Source organism: Loxodonta africana, chromosome 2 (genome assembly GCF_030014295.1).
Source record: "Loxodonta africana isolate mLoxAfr1 chromosome 2, mLoxAfr1.hap2, whole genome shotgun sequence".
NCBI lineage: Eukaryota > Metazoa > Chordata > Mammalia > Proboscidea > Elephantidae > Loxodonta > Loxodonta africana.
Genome location: NC_087343.1, coordinates 167,204,628 through 167,223,024, shown reverse-complemented (window position 1 = coordinate 167,223,024; position 18,397 = coordinate 167,204,628).

Below are 18,397 nucleotides of genomic sequence, written 5' to 3'. Positions count from 1 at the left end.
GAATATAATCCATAAGTCTTTAAAATATGAGTGTCACCTTCTGCTAGCATATTTCTTTGTAGTTTTTGCTGCTAGTTGCTTTCCAGTCAATTTTGACTCATGGTGACCCCATGTGTGCAGAGTAGAACCATAGGGTTTTCAAAGCTGTGATCTTTCAAAAGCAGATTGCCAGACCTTTCCATTAGTACCCAGCACTTAACAACTAGCACTACTAGCGCTATACAGGATCACCTGCAAACGTCACACTTAAAGTTAAAAAACTAAATGCTTCTCCCCTAAGACTGGGAAAAAGGCATGGATGTCTGCTGTTACCACTCTTATTCAATATACAGTGTACTGGAAGTTCTAGCTACTGCAATAAGGTAACAAAAAGAAATAAAGGCATATAGTGTGGATACAAAGAAATAAAATTATCTCTATTTGCAGATGACATGATTGTCTATGTAGAAAATCCCAAGCAAACTATTAAATTAAAAAGTCTTAAAACTTTTCAGCAACAATAAGTGAGTTTAGCAAGGGCTCAATAAAAAAAATCAAAACACAAAAGTCTACTGTATTTCTATATACCAACAATGAACATATGGAAACTAAAAGTAAAAACACAATACCATTTATAACTATTCTAAAGAAAATGAAATGAGGAAATACTTAGGTATAAACTTAACAAAGCATGTGGAGTATCTGTATGCTAAAAATTTTAAAATTCTGATGAAAGAAATCAAAGAAAAACTCAATAAATGGAGAGCATACTCTGTTCATAGTGAATATTCAACAAAATAAAAATGTCATTTCTCCTCAAGTTGATCTACAGGCTTAATGCAAATTCTACCAAAACTCTATCAAGGATTTTGTAAATGCAGACAAGCTTATTCTTAAATTCATGTGGAAAGGTACAGTCCCTAATAGTTAAGATAGTCTTAACAAGGAGGAATAAAATGGGAGGAACCAGTCTACAAAAATTTCAAGACATTATATTTTATAGTAAATAAGACAGTGTGATATTGGTAGAGGGACAGACACATAGGTCAATAGAATAGAACAGAATACCCAGAAACAGACCCACACAAATATGTAAAACTGATGTTTGACAAATGTGTAGAAGGTCATGGACTTAAATGTAAAATCTATAAACCTTTAGAAAAAAGCACAGGAGAAAATCTTTGGCAAAGCATTCTTAGACTTGACTCCAAAAGCACAATTCATAAATGAAACATTGATAAACTGGATCTCATCAAAATTAAAAACTCTGATTTTACAAAAGCCCATGTGAAGAGAATGAAAAGACAAGCTACAGACTGGGAGAAACTATTTGCAAGCTATATATCCACCAAAAACTGGGATCGGAAATATATAGAGAACTCTCAAAACTCAACACTGAAAACATCAAACAATCCAATTAGAAAAGAGACAAAAGACATGAGTAGACATTTCACCAAAGAGGATATACAAATGGACAAGGTCATGAAAAGATGTTCAACATCATGAGTCATCAGGGAAATGCAAATTAAAATCACATAAAATCTTTACACACCTATCAGAATGGCTAAAAAAAAAAAAAAAGTGACACTACCAAATGCGGGCAAGGACGCAGAGAAACTGAATCACACTCATATGTTTCCGGTGGGAATGGAAAACAGGCTGGCAGTTTCTTACAAAACTAAACATGTAACTTACCAGACCGACTGGCAATTGCACGCTTGGGCTTTTGGCCCAGAAAATTAAAACTGCATGATTATACAAAAACCTGCATATGGCTATTTATAACACCTTTATTTGTAAGAGCCAAAAACTGGAAACAGCACAGGTGTACTTCAAAAGATGAATGGTGAAACAAAGTGCGGTACATAGATATACACTAAGCAATAATAATAAAAGACTTATTGATACAAACAGCTTGAATGAATCTCTAGAGAACTACGCTGAGTGAAAAAAGCCAAACCCAAAAGGTAACATACTGTATGATTCTGTTTATATAACATTTTTTAATGACAAAGATTTAGAAATGGAGATTAGTATTTGGTAGAGGAAGGGACAGGGAGAGTAGGGAGGCAGATGAGTGTGGGCAACGTAAGGGACCCTTGTGATGATAGGTACATTCAGTATCTTACTGTGGTGGTGGATACTTGAACCTCTACATGATGAAAATGGATAGAACTAAATACACTCTTTTACACACACAAATGAGTGCAAGTACAACTGGAAATCTGAATAAGATCACTAGATTGTATCAATGTCCTGACTGTGATACTATAGTTTTACAAAATGCCACCACTGAAGAAACTGGAAAAAAAGGGTACACAGGATCTCGCCATGTCATTTCTTACAACTGCAAGTGAATTTGTAATTATCTTGAAAAGTTCAGTTAAAAAATTATTGTTTAAGTAAACTATAAAATACAAAAAAAAAAGTCATTCTTTTTATACTGGTCAGGGAAATATCAGATATTTATTTATGAACAATATATTAAACAAAAACACAAAGTGCATACCTGAGACATGGACAATGAATGAAAAAGACCAAAGAAGGATTGATGCATTTGAATCATGGTGTTGGCAAAGAATATTGAACATACATGCACTGCTAGAAGAACGAACAAATCTGTCTTGGAAGAAGTACAGCAAGAACGCACTTTAGAAACAAGTATGAAGAGACTGACTTCATTTCATGTACCTTGGAAATGTTATCAGGAGGGACCAGTCCCTGGAGAAGGACATCATACATGGTAAAGTAAAGGGTCAGTGAAAAACAGGAAGACCCTCAACGAGATTGGTTGACACAGTGCCTGCAACAATGGGCTGAACCATAACAACGCTTGTGAGGATGGCACAGGACCAGGCAACATCTCGTTCTGTTGTGCATAGGGTTGCTACGAGTCGGAACTGACTCGATGGCACCTAACAACAACAACCATAATAAGGAAAAGGCCATTCATAGACAAGCTCTAGATAGGACATGAAAGAACTCGTAATAGCAGTTGCCTCTGAGGTGGGAAAAAAGGAACCGGAGGGGAAGGGGAGACACATTTCACAGTAGCACACTCTCTTGGGCCTTTGAATTCTGAGCCATGATTATGTGTTACCTATGCTCTAAAATAATTAAATTTTAAATAATTCAGTTTTTCCTAAATGAAAATCAGTAAGCCTGAACAATAAATAAAGAGAAACAATCAACCAACAGATATTTTTTAACTGTCCCCTAAGAGAGAGAAACCACTCGGGGTTATAAAAGGTTCAGAATGATGTGTAAAAACATTACCAATATCAATTCAAGGAGAAATGATTTACAAACTGGGAGGAATAACTAACACTCTGAGGCAGATCTTTTAAGTGTCAACAGAGTGTCCAAGCAGTGAGGCCTATGAAAAGTTAGAGATGGGGAAGATTTTGGAGAGGTGGGCAGAATGAAGGCTTTCTACAAGTGGTGGAATGACTGTGACCTTGAAGTTCAGAGGGGATTTGAATAGGATGGCCACCGTAAAGATATCGAAGTGGACTAATAACAGAAGTTGTGCTGTTGTTAGTTGCTGTCAAGTCAGTTCTGACTCACTGCAACCCCATGTACAACAAAACACTGCCCAGTCCTGCACCATCTTCACAATTATCGTTACGTTTGACCCCATTGTCACAGCCACTGTGCCGATCCATCTCGTTGAAGGTCTTCCTATTTTTTGCTGACCCTCTACTTTATCAACCATGATGCCCTTCTCCAGGGACTAGCTCCTCCTGATAGCATGTCCAAAGTATGTGAGACGAAGTCTCGCCATCCTTGCTCCTAAGGAAGTTTCCGGCTGTATTTCTTCCAAGACAGATTTGTTCGTTTTTCTAGCAGTCCATGGTATATTCAACATTCTTCACCCACACCACAAATTCACAAATTCAAAGGCATCAATTCTTCCTTATTATTGTCCAGCTTTTGCATGTCTATGATGTGATTGAAAACACCGTGGCTTGAGCCAGGAGCACCTCAGTCCTTAAAGTGGCATCTTTGCTTATTAACACTTTAAAGAGGTCCTTTGCAACAGATTTGCCCAATGTAATACATCGTTTGATTTCTCGACTGCTGCTTCCATGGCTGTTGATCGTGGATCCAAGCAAAATGAAATCCTTGACAACTTCACTCTTTTCTCCATTTATCATGATGTTGCTCATTGGTCCAGTTGTGAAGATTTTTTTTTTTTTCTTTTTGTCGAGGTGCAATCCATACTGAAGGCTGTGGTCTTTGACCTTCATTAGTAAGTGCTTCAAGTCCTTTTCACTTTCAGCAAGCAAGGTTGTGGCATCTGTAATAACACAGGATGTTAATGAGTCTTCCTCCAATCCTGATGCCCGTTCTTCTTCATATAGTCCAGTTTTTCAGATTGTTTGCTCAGCATACATATTGAATAGGTATGGTAAAAGGATACAACCTTTTTTTTTTTACTTTAAACCACACAGTAGCCCCTTGTTCTAACAACTGCCTCTTGGTCTAAGTACAGGTTTCTCATGAGCACAATTAAGTGTTCTGGAATTCCTATTCTTTGCAATTTTAATCCATAATTTGTTATGATCCACAGAATTGAATGCCTTAGCATAGTCAATAAAACACAGGTAAACATCTTTCTGGTATTTTCTGCTTCAGCCAGGATCCATCTGACATCAGCAATGATATCTCTGGTTCCGTGTCCTCTTCTGAATCCGGCTTGAACTTCTGAGAGTTCCCTGTTGATGTACTGCTGTAAGTGCTTTTGAATGATCTTCAGCAAAATATTAATGATATTGTTCAATAATTTCTGCATTCTGTTGCATCACCCCTTTTTGAAATGGGCACAAAAATCGATCTTTTCCAGTCAGTTGGCCAGTTAGCTGTCTTCCAAGTTTCTTGGCATAGACAAGTGAGTGCTTTCAGTGCTGCATCCATTTGTTGAAACATCTCAATTGGTATTTTGTCAATTCCTGTAGCCTTGTTTTTCACCAATGTCTTCAGTGCAGCTTGGACCTCTTCCTTTAGTTCTAGATCATATGCTACCTCCTGAAATGGCTGAATGTCGACCAATTCTTTTTGGTACAGTGACTCTGTGTATTCCTTCCACCTTCTTTTGATGCTTCCTGCATCATTTAACATTTTCCCTGTAGAATCCTTCACTATTGCAACTCAAGGCTTGAAGTTTTTCTTCAGTTCTTTCAGCTTGAGAAAGGTCGGGCATGTTCTTCCCTTTTGGTTTTCTATCTCCAGGTCTTTGCACATGTCTTTATACTTTGTCTTCTTGAACCACCCTTTGAAATCTTCTTTTCAGTTCTTTTCATCATTTCTCTGTTACCTTTAGCTACTGTATGTACAAGAGCAACTTTTGGACTCTCTTCTGACATCCATTTCGTCTTTTCTTTCATTCCTGTCTTTTTAATGATCTCCTGCTTTCTTCTTGTATGATGTTCTTCATGTCATTCCACAACTCGTCTGGTGTTTGGTCATTAGCGTTCAATGCATAATATCTATTCTTGTGATGGTCTCTAAATTCAGGTGGGATACACTCAAGGTCATACTTTAGCACTTATGGACTTATTCTAATTTTCTTCAGCTTCAGCCTGAACTTGCATATGAGTAATTGATGGTCTGTTCCACAGTCAGTCCCTAGCCATGTTCTGACTGATCGTATTGAGCTTTTCCAATATCTCTTTTCAGAAATGTAGTCTATTTGATTTCTGTGTATTCTATCTAGTGAGATCCACGTCTACAGTCACTGTTTATGTTGTTGAAAAAAGGCATTCATAATGAAGAAGCCATTGGTCTTGCAAAATTTTATCATGCAATCTCCAACGTTGTTTCTATTACCAAGGCCATATTTTCCAAATACCAATCCTTCTTCTTCGTTTCCAACTTGTGTATTCCAATCACCAGTAATTATCAATGTATCTTGATAACCTGTTTGATAAATTTCAGACTGCAGAAGTTGGTAAAAATTTTCATTTTCTTCATCTTTGGCTTTTGCAGTTGGTGCATAAATTTGAATAATAGTTGTATTAACTGGTCTTCCTTATAGGTGTACAGGTATTCTCCTATCACTGACAGCATTGTACTTCAGGATAGACCTTGAAGTGTTCTTTTTGATGATGAATGCCATGCCATTACTCTTCAATTTTTCATTCCTGGCATAATAGGCCATATGATTGTCTGATTCAAAATCACTAATGCCAGTTCATTTCAGTTCACTAATACCTGGGAAATTGAAGTTTATGAGTTCCATTTTTGATGATTTCTAATTTTCCTGGATTCATACTTCGTACATTCCATGTTCTGATTATTAATGGATTTTGCAACTGTTTTTTTCTCATTTTGAGTCATGCTACATCAGCACATGAAGGTCCTGAAAGCTTGACTCCATTCACATCATTGAAGTTGACTCTACTTTGAGGAGGTAGCTCTTCCCCAGTCTTATTTTGAGTGACTGGATTCCAAAGTGAGGGCTCATCTTCCAGCACTATATCAGAAAATGTTCTGCTGCTATTCAAAAGGTTTTCAGAAGGCAATTTTTTCAGAAGTAGACTGCCAGATCTTTCTTCCTAGTCTATCTTAGTCTGGAAGCTCAGCTGAAGCCTGTCCACCCAGGATGACCTTGCTCGTATTTGAAATACCAGTGGCAAAGCTTCTATTATTACAGCAACACACAAGCCACCCACAGTATGACAAACTGACAGACATGTTGTGGAAATAACAGAAGCAGATATTTTATATTTTCGTAATGCTTATATTTTCATAATGCTCTGGAGGTTACCAATAACGTTCAAATACATCATTTCATTTGATCCTAATACAAGCCTTCTGTAATGGGCATTAACGGTTTACAGATGTGCAAACTGAAGGCTAGAGAAATGAAATGAGGTTCCTAAAGGAGCTCTGGTGGCACAGTGTTTAAGCACTCTACTGCTAACCAAAAGGTTGGCAGTTCAAACCCACCAGCTGCTCTGCAGAAAAAAGGTGTGGCAGTTTGCGTCTGTAAAGATTACAGCTTTGGAAACCCTGTAGGGCAGTTCTACTCTGTCCTATAGGGTTGTCATGAGTCAGAATCGACTTGACAGCAGTGTGTTTAAGGTCCCAGACTTCCTAAGTGAAGAAGAATAGAATAGAACTTAAGGGTCCTGACTGCTAAATACTCACTCATTCCACTCCATATGAAACAAGAAAGCTTCAAGTAGCCAATATAGTAAGGGGAGATGCCTGGAGATTTATATCCAGTACAGCCAAATGCAACTCTACCATCAGACAGAAAAGTTTACATCCAGGAAACAGAAATTGCCAAATCGTTTGTCTGGTTCTAGAGGCATCAGCTAGGAAGGAGAATACAAAATAACTCCTATTGAACCCTTACCATGTGCCAGTCATTGTGCTGAGCGCTTTTCACAATTTGCTCATTTTGTCCTCACCATGACTTCATGATTTCAATATGTTTAATCCTGATTCTGCGAAAAAGAAACTTGAGGACCATGGAGATAAATAATGTGACAGCGCTAGGATGTAAGCCCAAATTGCTTTGCTTCTACATCCAATGATCTTTCCACATCACTGGATGTCATGTTTTGCTAAGTTTAACAATACATTGACTTGCATTTCCCAAACCTACTGTAATGAGAGAGGGAGTCTGGCCTGGAATTTTAAGAATAACTAAAAAAATAGTTGTTGTTGTTAGGGGCCGTCAAGTAGATTTTCAACTCACAGCAACTCCATGAGACAGAGTAGAACTGCCCCATAGGGTTTTTCTTTTCTTTTTTTTAATTGCGCTTTAGGCAAAAGTTTACAACTCAAGTTAATTTCTCTTACAGAAATTTATACACCTATTGTTATGTGACATTAGTTGCAATCCCTATCATGTGACAGCACAGTCCCCATTTCCAACCGAGGTTTCTTGTTTCCATTCAACCAGCTCCTATCCCTTCCTGCCTTCTCATCCTGCCTCTGGACAGGAGCCACCCATTTGGTTTCCTGTATCTACTTGAACTAAGAAGCACACTCTTCATGAGTATTATATTTTATAGTCCAGTCTAATCTTTGCCTGAAGAGTTGGCTTCAGGAATGGTTTTAGTTCTGGGTTAACAGAGCATCCAGGGGCCATGGCTTTGGGGGTTCCTCCAGTCTCAGTCAGACCATTAAGTCTGGTGAATTTGAGTTCCGCTCCACACTTTTCTCCCACTCCATCAGGGACTCTCTTTTGTGTACCCTGTCAGGGCAGTCATTGATGGTAGCGAGGCACCATCTAGTTCTGGTCTCAGGCTGATGGCACCTCTGGTTTATGTGGCCCTTTTGTCTCTTGGGATAATATTTTCCTTGTGTCTTTGGTGTTCTTCATTATCCTTTGCTCCAAGTGGGTTGGGACCAATTGATGTATCTTAGATGGCTGCTCATAAGCTTTTAACATCCCAGGTACCACTAACCAAAGTGGGATGTAGAACATTTTCGTAATAACCTTTGTTTTGCCAAGTGACCTAGATGTCCCCCAAAACCATGGTCCCCACCCATAGGGTTTTCTAGGCTGTAATCTTTATGGAAGCAGATCGTCAGATCTTTCTCCTGCAGATCCACTGAGTGGGTCTGAACTGCCAACCTTTCAGTTAGCAGCTGAGTGCTTAACCACTGCACCACCAGGACAACAATTGTTCTATCTACCACCCATCTGACAGTCTGTGGCAGCTTGCATGTTGGTAGGATGCTGGAAGCTATACCCCCAATATTTGAAATACAGCGGGGTCATCCATGATAGATTGGTTTCCATAAAGCTTCCAGACTAAGACAAATTAGGAAGAAAGTTTGGTGATCTCCTTTTAAAAATCAGCCAATGAAAACCCTATGGATCACAACAGAATATTATCTAACTCTGGAATATGAGCCCCCCTAGGTTAGAAAGGGAGCACTGGTGGTAAAGTGGTTAAGCATTCGGCTGCAAACCAAAAGGTTGGCAGTTTGAATCCACCAGCCACTCCTTGGAAACCCTATGAGGCAGTTCTACTCTGTCCTATAGGGTCACTATGAGTTGGAAACTACTCAACATCAACAGGTTTGGTTTTTAATGGGTTGTAGGTTGGAAAGCACTCAAAATACACAGTGGCCACAACAATGAACTCAAGCATACCAATTATCATGAAGATGACTTAAGACTGGGCAATGTTTCATTCCATTGTATAAGGTGTTGCCATGAGTTGAAGCTGACAACTGCAACTAACAGCAATTATTACTCTGTATGTTTATTTGTTGTTGTTGTTAGGTGCTGTTGAGTTGGCTCTGACTCATAACAACCCTGTGAATAACAGAAGCCTGTGTATAACAGAACAAAATGTTTATTTAGTATTTTCTATTTTGACATTTAAAACTATTTTATAGATGAAGGAAATAAGGCTTACATGTTTTTCTGACCACTAGCAAGAATCTGCTTTGTCCTCACACACTTGCAGACAAGTAAACATCGGGGCTTGGATGGTCCTAGGACATAGACCTTCACTTCTAACTCAGTCACTTTATAGGTGAGGAAACTGAGACCCAGAGAGGTAAAGGGACTTCCTCAAGGTACCACAGCTGACTAGTCAGAGATACAGGACCAGCACTCAGGTACCCTGGTTCTCAACTCTATGAGAGGAATTACTGTTAGCAAGATGCAGGAGAAAATCAAATCAAATCCTGAAACCTACAGACTCAACCAGACTGAGCTGTTAGGGAAGCCAAAAAAGGAAAGGATGGAGAATGAAGTATTTAAAAAGGAGCTTCAGCAACAATTCAGCTTTGCACGTCATAACAGACAAAAATCAATCTTCATTCACCATCTAAAACTGAATCAGATATCTCAAAGAGACACACACACACACACTGCCGGCTATGAAAACAAACTCCAAAAAAATCAATATCATTTTATGCATTGGAGTACTGAAAAAAAAAAAAAAAGTACTGGGAAATCTATTATTCCACTGAGACAGTGATTTTAATTTTGATTTGGTTTTGAATAAGATTTTTAAAAGTGGACATCAGCTAAACTGAGATACAAAATCATTCAACATGGTAGCTAGCAGGGAAGAGTGACTTCATTTAACCTATTCTTTATCTTGCAAATAAAGACACTAGGACTTAGAACAGACCAAGACATTACCAATTTGATCATTTTCTTTTGAGAATAAAATCAGTAGAAATCAGTTTGGCTAACTCTTGCTCTATAAGACACCTGGGTTTTAGAGGCAAGCAAACCTATGTTCCAATCCTAACTCTACCACTGCTACTTGAGTGACTGCAGCGACATATTTGTTGGCTAACATGCACCTATTATGAATCATCATCTCCCTTGCTGCCTCCTATATAATGTCAGAGAAAGCTAAATATTCATTTTTCAATTCTCCCTTGCAGCTACAAGTAGTCATATGACATAACTCTGGTCAATGAGACATAAGCAGAAGTCAGCCAGGGGCTTCTAGGAAGACTTCTACTTTTCCTGATAGAAGACACACATGGTTAGCACTTTCCCCATCTTCTTGCTTCTTTCTTGAATACAGACTTGCTGCCTGAAGCAAGCACTTGAGGTTACAATATGTGACCATGAGGATGCAAGCATAAAGAAGAAAAGTCAACACACTGAGGATGACAGAGCAGAATGATAGAAGTAACCTCAGTCCTTAGAGGCATCACTGAAGCTGAATCATTGTGGTGGCTAATTTTATGTTTCAACATGGCAAGGCTAGCTAGGCTGTGGTTCCCAGTGGTTTAGCCAAACGGTAGTCTAGTTGCTCTCAAGGAGTAGTTACATGTCATAATACCAGCTGGCTTTTGGTAGAGCACATTACCTTCCATAATGTAGTGTAAATAATGACCTCACATGAAGTATAATGTAATGCAAGGTAATATAATCACTTTCTACAATGTAATATAACCTAATGTAATCACTTTCCATAGTACAATCTAATGTAATGCAATACATGAATTGGTTGAGGTATCAGTGTAGGGTGGACCCTAAACATAATCATGTCTGTGTTATAAAAAGACCAGAATAGATACAAAGACACACACACTGAGAGAAAGACAGACAACAGGTGAGAATCACCTACAAGAAAGGAATGTCAAAGATCCCTGGCAGACTCCAGAAACCAGAAGAGAGGCTCACAGAAGAAATCGACAAGGCCAAGACTTGTATTTGGAATTTTAACCTCTAGAACTGTGAGAAAATAAATTTCTGTCCTTTAAAGTCACTCACTTGTGGTATTTGTGTTACAGCAGCACTAAGTAACTAAGACAATCAGTATCAACACTACCACCAGAATACTTTGAGAAAAAAAAAATACCACCCCACTTGTTTAAACCAACCCTAGTTGGTTGTCTGTTATTTGCAGCCTAAGATAACTGATACAGTCACCTTGGACAAATCAATCTCTCTAAGCCTCAGCTGTCATATTTGTAAAATGAAGAACAAGCATACCTACCTCATTACTCCTCCATCATTTCATTTAGTCAGAACATATTAACTTAGCACCTACTATACAGTAGACACTATTCGGGATGTTGGGGATATAGCAGTGAACAAAAGGCTTCCTCCAACTATGGAAAAGGCTTTCTAATCTTAGGAGGCAGACAATAAACAAATATAAAAAATGTCATGTATTATGATGACTACAGGGAAAAAATGCACTTAAAGGACCTGGGATAGTGCTTGGCACAAAATCGTTGTTATTATTAGCTGCTGTCAAGGCAGCCCCCAACTCATGGCAGCCCCATGAGCAAGGGAACAAAATGCTGCCTAGTCCTGCACTATCCCCATGATCTGTTGATCAAACCATTGTGACCCATATGGTTTTCACTGGCTGATTTTTGGAAATAGGTCAGCAGACCTTTCTTCCTACTTCATCTTTAGTCTGGAAGCTCCACTAAAACCTGTTCAGTATCATAGCAACATGTAAACTTTTAGTAATAGATTGGCGGTAGCTGCACAAGAGGTGCGCTGGCTGGGACTCAAACTTGCGTCTCCTGCATGGAAGGCAAGAATTCTACCGCTGAACCACCAATGCCCCAATTGGCACAGAGTAAGACCCTATAAAGAGCAGTTACTACTATTATCACTCTCTTTGGCAATTAATAAATGCTGTTTAAATCATTATGAATTACCAAAATCCACATACATGTATGAGTTGTTAGACAAGTGAGCAACTCAAACCACCCAGTAATGTCACAAGGAATCCTCACACTCTGACCTGCTGATTAACTTTTTATCCTCATGCTAAGAAAATTCCTTTCTGTGCTTTGTGGCTCCAACATTCACATACCCTTAGACCTTTCCAATCCACCAGGACTTGTTCAAACAATCAATCCAGAAAGGCTGATGTGAATAGAAAGGAAGAAAGAAGCTGGAGAGAAGTGAGAATTTTTCTGTAACTAGAAGCCTGGCAGGGCTTTTCCTGGTAAAACAAACCCATGCAGAAGTACGCTAACAACCACTTCTCCTGGGGGATAGCTTGGAGCCACCTAACGAGGACAACAGAGTCCAAAATGCCTTCATTTTCTTATGTGTCCTTGCAATAAGAAACTGATTCCATGGGTCTTATGTGAAATTCTTATACATATTTCATGGAGCTACAAGGCAATGGTAAAGAGGGTGAGGCTTTGCAGTGCCTTGGAAATACCAGCAGATACATCCAAGCTCTAGACCTGGATCCAAAGATGATTTTCTATGTGACCTTAAGCAATTCCTTCTCTCCTCTGGGCCCCAATTTTCCCAACAGTACAACTGTGAAGCTGGACTGGACTATGTCTGAGGGTCCTTTCAGCCCTGATATCCTGTCATTCTATTTTTCTCAAATCATGCCTCTGGTGAGACTTCCTCCGCCCAGCATCTGTGGAACAGGGGTGCCTCTCTCAGCATATTTGCTAATGCCCAACCGCCAAGGGACAAAATTGCTGACGGATGCTCTGGCTGCCTCTGTGTTGTTAAACACCTACTTACGGCTCTAATCAGCTGGTTTTCACGCCCAGGAGATGGGGATTGATTGCTGACACTAACCTGGCAAGGAGATATCCTGCAATCACCATCCAAAGCAACTTAGGGGCACAGCCTGGGAATTTGGCAAGTGGTACTGCAGAGGGAAAAGGATTGGGGAGGGGAAAAGAGAGAATGGAAAATAAGACGGGGAGGTAGTTTTGTGCAGTTCTTAAGAACATCAGTTTTGGAATCAGACAGATCTGGGTTTCATTCTTTTCTCTGTCGCTTTCTAGCTATGTGAGCTTGGGCATGTTACTTCACATCTCAACCTGTCTCCCAGCAGCAGCAGACCCTGCTCCACTGTCCCAGGGAGTGACTCTTGACTGTTCTAAATCAACATGGTAATCTATTCTGTTTGCCACTGATTGGCTCAGGAATGGTCATGTGAACCCATCCTGGCCAGTGAGGCCTGAGAGGAATTGGAGGGAGCAACTTTCTGGAAAGTTTTCCTTGCAAAGAGAAAAGGGGCACTGTGATGGTTAATGTTATGTGCCAATGTGGCTAGGCTATAATTCTCAGGAGTTTGACGAATATTGTGTATCACTTCCCATTTTGTGATCTGATGTGAAGAGCAATCAGTTGGAAGAGCGGTTTCATTGGGGGTGTGGCCTACATTCATGATATAAAAACGAATGTTCTGGCAAAGCTCACTCCCTCTCAATCCTGCATTCATCTCATTATCCCGTGACTGCCAGTTCTTGGGATGAGAGAAGCCTTCAGTCTGCGGCCTAATCTGCAAATTTTGGATTTGCAGCTCATGCAACCATCTGAGCCAGCGTGGATTCGGGGCTTGTCAACCTCCACATTTATGTGATTCATTTCTTTGAAATAAATCTCTCTATATATATTTACATATATACACTTCACTGGTTTTGCTCCTCTAGTGAACCCAACCTAAGGCATTTGGTATTGAGAGTGGTTCTAGAGGAACAAAATCTTCAGGATGAGTTTTCTGAAATGGTTCTTAAGTCTGGCTAGACTTAAAGGCATTAATAACTCTTATTCCAGTAGTGAAGAGGGCACTGCTAATCCATGGCATGAGGTGGCAGTAGAAATACATAAAATATCACCACCTTTGGATCAAATATTTGTGAGAAACAAGGCTCTGGATGATTGTGTATTTGATAGCTTTCAATGCTTCTGTCATACTGAGAAGTACAGAGGCTGGCTGGTAGGTCCTGCTTTGGCTAGACAAAGTGGTAAAAGAAACAGAGGCACTCAGGGCTTCAGAGTCATAGCTCAAGTACTACATAAATGACCTGAGAGTTGCCACTTGTGCCTGGAAAGAAACCTGCCTTCCTTACAATAACAGAGCTGATATTGCAGAATACCAAACCCAGAGTCTTATCCTAAGAGAGGCTAAATTACAACACCAATAAAATTCCCAACCTCAAATGGGGTCTGAAGTTAAAGAGAGGGTGTTGACTGGGAAGAAATGAGATCCTGAAACTGGGGATGGGGACAAATGGGCAGATAATCAGGAAGCTGGGGACACTGTTGTTGTTAGGTGCTAGTGAATCTGTTCCAACTCATAGCAACCTTATGTACAACAGAGGGAAACGCTGCCTGGTCCTGTGCCATCCTCACAACCATTGCTATAATTGAGCCCATCATTGCAGCCACTGTCAATTCATCTTCTTCAGGGTCTCCTCTCTTTCACTGACCCTCTCCTTTACCAAGCATGATGTCCTTCTCCAGAGACTTGTCTTTCCTGATAATGTGCCCAAAGTAAACGAGACAAACTCTCACCATCCTGGCTTCTAAGAACCACTCTGGCTGTACTTCTTTCAAGATATAATTTGTTCATTCTTCTGGCAGCCCAAGGTATATTCAATACTCTTTGCCAACACCATAATTCAAATGCATTAGTTCTTCTTCTGTCTTCCTTATTCATTGTCCAGTTTTCACATGCATATAAGGTGATTGAAAGTACCATAGTTTAGGCCAAGCACATCTTAGTCCTCAAAGGGGTATCTTTGCTTTTTTAACAGTTTGAAGAGCTCTTTTGCAGTAAATCTGCCCAGTGCAATAATACATCATTTGGTTTCTTGACTGTTGCTTCCATGGACATTGACTGTGGATCCGAGTAAAACAAAATCCTTGACAACTGCAACCTTTTCTCCATGTATCACAATTACTGGTCCAGTTTGGAGGATTTTTGTTTGCTTTATGTTGAGATATAATCCATACTGAAGGCTGTGGTCTTTGGTCTTCATCAGTAAGTGCTTCAAGTCCTCCTCACTTTTTCAGCAAGTAAGATTGTGTCATCTGCATATCACAGGTTGTTAATGAGTTTTCCTCTAATCTTGATGCTGCATTCTTCTTCATATAGTCCAGTTTCTCAGATTATTTGCTCAGCATACAGATAGAATAAGTATGGTGAAAGGATACAACCCTGATACACTCCCTTCCTGATTTTAAATCACACAGAATCCCATTTTTTCTGAATTACTGTCTCTTGGTCTCTGTAAAGGTTCCTCATGAGCACAATTAAGCATTCTGGAATTCCCATTCTTCACAATGTTATCCATAATTTGTTATGATCCACAAAGTCAAATGCCTTTGCACAGTTGATAAAACACAGGTAAACGTCTTTCTGGCATGCTCTGATATCAGCGTCGATATCCATCTGCCATTGGTAGCCTCCGTGACATATAAGGAAAGCATCGTAGCTAAGAGCAGAACTAGTCCCTATTCCTGGCTCTGACACTAATTTTCTTTGTGACATTGGACAAATTGCTTCCCCTCTCTGGGCCTTAGTTTCTCTATTTGTAAAATTAGGGTCACAGACTGCTTAAATCTAAGTTCCTTCCTGGAATTGATACTCTATAAATCAAAATGATATAATATTTTTCTTTCATACTTAGGAGAAACAAAATTGTTGCTGACAGAGATCACAACAAATGTAGTGGAAAGACCATTGTAAATGTCCCATGAGTACCACGCATTGTGTTTGTTACTGGTGCATTGTGGTTAGCTATCACACAGAGACAGTCTTACTTTGGCATGATCTCACTTTACTTTCCCCTCAGCATTGGGCTACCCACTTACATCTGGCCTCCATATTTAGTTATCCTGTTATATAGTTACCCCCAGTATTTCAATCCATTAAAGAACTCACTACTCCAAGATCCTATTTTTAACTCCTGGTAAACCACTTATTTAAAATGCAAGCACACAAAAAGCAAGGATTCTCAAAATGAAATTATTTTGATTGGATACAGGACTCACTTAAGGAAACACTGGCACTCACGTCCAAACCAACCCAACAGTGTTTCCCAAATACCTACTCTAGACACAACACCAGAGGGGATGGAAGTAGATGCTATTTTACCCATTTTCCAAGGGTTCCAAGTATATTTTCTTCATTCCATTGCATGTAGGCTGTCAGCCTTCACATCTGTATTAGGCTGAATAGTGCTCCCCCCAAATTCGTGTTCACCCAGAACCTCGGAACATGACCTTATTTGGAAATAGGGTCTTTGCAGATATAATCATTTAAGATGAGGTCATTCTGGATTAGGGTGGGCACTAATCCAATTATTAGTCTTCTGTTAAGAGAAGGGAAATTTGGACACAGACACACAGAGAGGAGAACTCTATGTGAAGACAAAGATAGACACAGAGGGAAAAAGGCCACGTGACGATGGAAATAGGATTGGCTACAAGCCAAGAAATTTCAAGGATTGCTGGAAACTACTAAAAACTAGGGATAGTCAAGGAAGGATTCCTCCCTAGGGCCTTCCGAGACAGAACGGTCCTGCTGACTGACACCTTGATTTTGGACTTCTAGCCTCCAAAATCTAGTAAAAGAATATCTGTTGTTTTAAGCCACCCAGTTTGTAGAAGTTTGTTACAGGAGCCCTAAGAATTTAATACATCATCTGAATAGTTTGTGGTCCTTCTAAAATCCCTCTTATGTGATTTTCCTAAGGAAAGAATGCAAAGGTTAGTCGCAATATGGTATAATGGTTAAGATCTAGGCTTTCTAATCAATGACACTTGTCTTAGGCTGGGTTCTGCAGAGGAGGAAACCAGTGAAACATACGTGTATATATATATATACACATATACATATACATACACACATATACTCACATACATACAGAGATATATTTCAAGGAAACAGCTCACGTAGTTGTAGAGACTGGCAAGTCCCAAAACCATGCATCAGGCATCAGGCTGGAAGCTTCTCCTGACTCACGTGGTTACAGGGGCTGACAAACACAAAATCAGCAGGTCAGACAGCAGGCAGCTGGCTCACAGGATTGTGGGAGTTGGCAAATCCTTAAATCTGCAGGTCAGGTGGCAGGCTTCTGGCTCATGTCCTGAGAACTGGAGGTCAGAGGATGATGAGTCTGATGCAGGATCAAGAGAGGGTGAGCTTTGCCAGAACATCCATATATATTGGATGCAGGCCACACCCCCAAGGAAACTTCCCTTTCAGCTGATTGGCTGCTCACATCAGATCTCAAAATGGAAGATGATTATATAATATCTGCCAAACCACTGAGAATCATGGCCTAGCCAAGTTGACATATAACCTTAACCATCATAACACTGGAAGTCAAAACTTGGTTATACCGAGTTCATTCTCTTTTTCTCTCTAGAAAAAAAAAATGTACTACACACCTTCTATGTGCAAGGATATGTTCTAGGCATTGGTGTCACTCCTCACCATACATATTCCCCCTCCCAATCAACCCTAGAACCTCAAATGTATGTTCAGGTGGTGGGTAGTCCCCTCCCCAGGCTAAAAGGATGAATTATGTTTGTCTATGCTAACCTCATTTCCCTTTGATTGTAATGGGTCTAGCAGTGGCCATGTGTTTCAGGGATCTCCAAGACCATGCACACGGTCGATGATTTGCTAGAAGGACTCGCAGTTAAAACTTTTTACAGCTAAAGGATACAAGATAGGATCAGCAAGGGGAAAAGAAACAGGTAGAGTCTAGAGAAATCCATGCATCCGTGGATCATACTTCCTTATGATATCCCCATCTGGTGAAGGAACACATTCGTGTCCCTTTTTCCAGCAGCAAAAAAAAAGCAGTAACATGTATGCAATGTTTCTGCCTAGGGAAGTCCATTTGAGACTTAGCACCCAAGGTTCTAACTGGAGGCTGGTCACGTAAGAACCCTCTGCTTAGCACATACCAAAGTTCCAGACTCCCAGAAGGAAGGCAGATGTTCAGCTTAAATAATGTTGTTTGTACAAATAGTATAGGAGTCATAAACCTCCCTTACCAGTTAGGGAATGCATCGAGTGCCAAAGTACCAGATTCTCACCAAGGGCCAACCTTGCAAACAGGTTCTTCTAAAGGTAGGAGCCTCAGGCTTGCTATGTTAACTCTTTTCTGTATGTTACGTTACTCAGTTCTGGTCAATGAGATATAAAGAGAAGTCTGCATGAGAAAAAGTCCCCTT